Here is a 3,664-nt window from a genome sequence, read left to right on the forward strand (position 1 = left end):
GTGCTACCTTATTTTTCTACTTTAATGATTTATTTCACAGGCTCCCACTCTCTCTCTCTTTCTTTTCTACATCTATGCGGCCATCACGAAGGAAAAGAAAAGTGGTCAGTGGGCCTAATTGAGGCATTAGATACACTTTCCTGATTTTGTAGAAAAGCCCCATTTATTTCTTCTTATTGAATTTTTGTTTGTGTTGTTTCTGTGTTATTCAATTTTACGCAGCAGTTTGTATTCATTACGGGGCAACAGAGAGTCAGTGAGCATCCAAAGACAATGCCATGTTAAACTTAAGTGTCTCCATTTGTGCATTGATCTGAAAGTATACGTGCATTACCATCTAAAGGCTCCTGACTCTTCCTCCATCACATAAGGAATCGAGACCTCCTAAAAATATTTGTAGGGTTAATTTTGAAATTTAAATTGGCTGCTGTCTCACAGAGCATCTGAATATTTGTCAATTATACGATAAATCCTGAATATACTATAATTCGCTAATGCTCTTTCAAACACCTATAGTCAATCTATACCAAGGTGATCCTCGAGATGCTTGGCAATAGAATGAACGACAAAGAGGCGTGCCAAGGCAAGATCAAGACAACATGGAGGAAAGTTAGCAAACTATCAGAGCTGCTGAAAGGTGTGATGAAGAATGGGATGCCCAAGAAATACAACAAGCTGCCCATCTCTGAGACCAAGCAAAGACTCACAGCCTTGGCTAACTGCATGAAGACACGAAAACAATAGAAGCCAGGAGCATAAATCGGATGTTCTCCACTGAACTATCCAAGGTGTACTCAAACAATATAACGAGGCTGGAGACTGAGAGCCAAATCCAGCACTAGGGAGAGTGAGAACCACCATCCAGGATGAAACAACAAAGATCATTGAAATGAAATTCATTGTGGTGGTTTTAGTGGCAATTTTTTTTTCCTGAGTATCTTACGATGCCCTTCATCTCGTCAGACTATGTAGACCTTTTAAAGCGTACTTCTTTATATTCCTGCCACATAGATAAAGGAAAACAGGAAATGCCACACTTTCCTGGTAAGAAAGAGGATACTGTCAGTTAGCTCCCTGGCCTTATTAGTGTATCTCAGCAGGGCATCCAGGACCAATCTACAGTTACTGGTTGTGTCAGGTTTCATGCGATATTGGGCTTTTGTGTCTTCTGCTTCCCCAGAGAGTTACCCATGTGTCTGAGAGACAGTGAATGTCGGCTTCTCCGAAAAGAATATCCCGCAGGTGTCTCAGCAGGACACTGTTTAAAGAAGGCCTCCAAGAGAGTCGAGCACTAACTCCCAAAACCCTGCCTGCAAGTGAGATTGAGGTAGAGCGTCATGCAATTCTATGGCCTGAAAGGAAGGGGTTTCTGAGCCATAAAATGAAAATAATATAAGAGCCCATAAAAGTAAAAAGAAGTGAAAATTTTAAAGTAGTTGGGTATTTTTATACCAAATGAGTCTTCACTCACCTTACACGCATTTGAAGTAGAGAAAGACTAAAGATGCAATTTCTTGCAAGCTAGAAAGTGGTAAGTGTTTTGCAAATTTGGAAAAGGCTGGAGTGAGACAAGTCCCTGAGGGTCTGTCATTTATGCAATATAAAAAAAACAAAACAAAAAAAAAAACACGACAGGTACTTTTGAGGCTTGAAAACCACTGTTCTGGGGTTTCAAAGGAGAACCGCAATGGTTGTGACGAGCATGGTCCAAGCATACAGTCTGACAAGAGGCTGTGACTATCATTTACAAAGGCAAGAGGACAAGTTTGGGTACTTTTAAATTTTAATAAACCATAAACAAAATATGAAAAACAGGAGTGAAGCGCAAATGCTGGTACAATAGAGACACTTGCTGCAGGGCACAAAAGCTGAGGGTTGACCCAAATGTTCATGTACAGACTTGGTGATTAGAGGAATTCATACATAAGAGTGAGGATCTTAATTTGTCTGCAGAAACCAAACCAAGGGGATTTTTTTTCATACCAATATAGCACATCTTAGACAACAGGGTGAATAATGAATTGAGAGTGCAACTGAAGTATTTCAAAAAGAGAATTCAAAATGCGAAAGTGAGATAATTTTGAGATCTACAATCAGTTCTCATTAGCAGCCGTCGCTCTGCATAGATCACCTCCAGATTCATTTTCAAAATAAGACGTTGTGCCTTTGCATGCCATAAACCTAATTAGCCATGATGGATGCTAGACAAGTTTTTGACAAGTACTAATAACTTTGTTGATCATTCCCTAAGAGTTTACTGCTTCCTCTTCTTCCACCTCCTCCTCCCACACTGTAACCCTGCCCTTCATCATGTCTGGGGATGCTTTGACAAAATAAACCCACAACATGCTGATGAATTATTCAAATTTGACTCAGTGATGTATGAAGAGTTGCGAGAGAGATGCAGTTATCACTACCGGCAAACCCCCTTCCTCCAGCTGACTGAACCTCCAGTCAAACCAATTACCATCCACACCCCTCCAGCTTTTAAGCACCGTTTGAGAAGGAGAAGAAATAGGAGCAGCTGACTACATTATTCTCAAGTTGCTGCAGTCAAAACTGCTGCAGTGCAAAGATGGAGGTGATGGAATTTATCAATTCATAGTGCAGGAGAAAGTGAATTACTGTTGTTTGTCACTGGCAATCTATTCTGCTGAGAGGAGCAGGGCTACGAATGTGATGCTTTATAAAAAAAACTTGCAATATCTTGTCATAACAAACAATTTTGATCCCTATCGACCTTTTATTTCAAGACACCGTGTTTTGTCTCCCCCAATGTGTATGTGCAGCGCTCTAAGTATTACAGCATCTGCCACTTTTAGTTTAAAGCTCTTTGGCTCAATCTAAAAGGAGATTTTACACCATTTGTCCCTGATTTTCTCAGGGTTTGGGGCTTTTAGTTGTCATTTCCTGTCTCGTTTTTAATCACTAACCTTATTTTACATCTCATCAGCATTCTGCCTCACCTGTGTCGAATCAACTAATTACTCATCTGGGTATACTCCTCTTTCTTTGTTCTCTGCTTGACAAGTATTCCACTTAGCCTAGGTTGTTTCTTAGTTTAGCGTTTTATTTCCTTATTTTTTGCTGTCTGCCCCTGCCCCTCGCATGCATTGTGCGGTCTGTTGGCTGACCTTGTGTATACGACTGGACCTGGCATAAAATCCCCAACTAGCAACGAGGGTGAAGAGGTGAGTAAACAAGGAAGCAAAATAATAGCATTACAGGCAGCAGTTGGTCAGCAGTACTTAGAGAATCTACATTAGTCTGACCTACTGCACCAGTTTATCCTCTCTTGAGAACATGTCATGTTTCCCTCCCGCTGCCCACTGCCAGATCAAAAATATGACCGTCGACCCAAATTGTTCAGCCTTCCCTCTCTTCTTCCTCCCAAATTTGTCCCAGATTTTAAATGCATGTTTCTCTCTGCTTCACTCTCTACTGTGAGCCCTTGGCTGCTGGTCTGAAGCTATCTTAAATATTCACAACCAGCGAGAGGGAGTAACTGAAAGAATAGCACAGTCACCAGGACTTTACCTTGTGCAGCACAAGTCTAGAAAATTATAGAACTTTCTTGTGACCTTAAAGAGGTCAAACAAAAACAAATTAAAAATATGCACTATGTGGCATTTTACTTTATATACACATAAATATTGTTTGCCTG

This window comes from Aulonocara stuartgranti, assembly GCF_965226115.1.
Source record: "Aulonocara stuartgranti genome assembly, chromosome: 2".
In the NCBI taxonomy this organism is placed as follows: Eukaryota; Metazoa; Chordata; class Actinopteri; order Cichliformes; family Cichlidae; genus Aulonocara; species Aulonocara stuartgranti.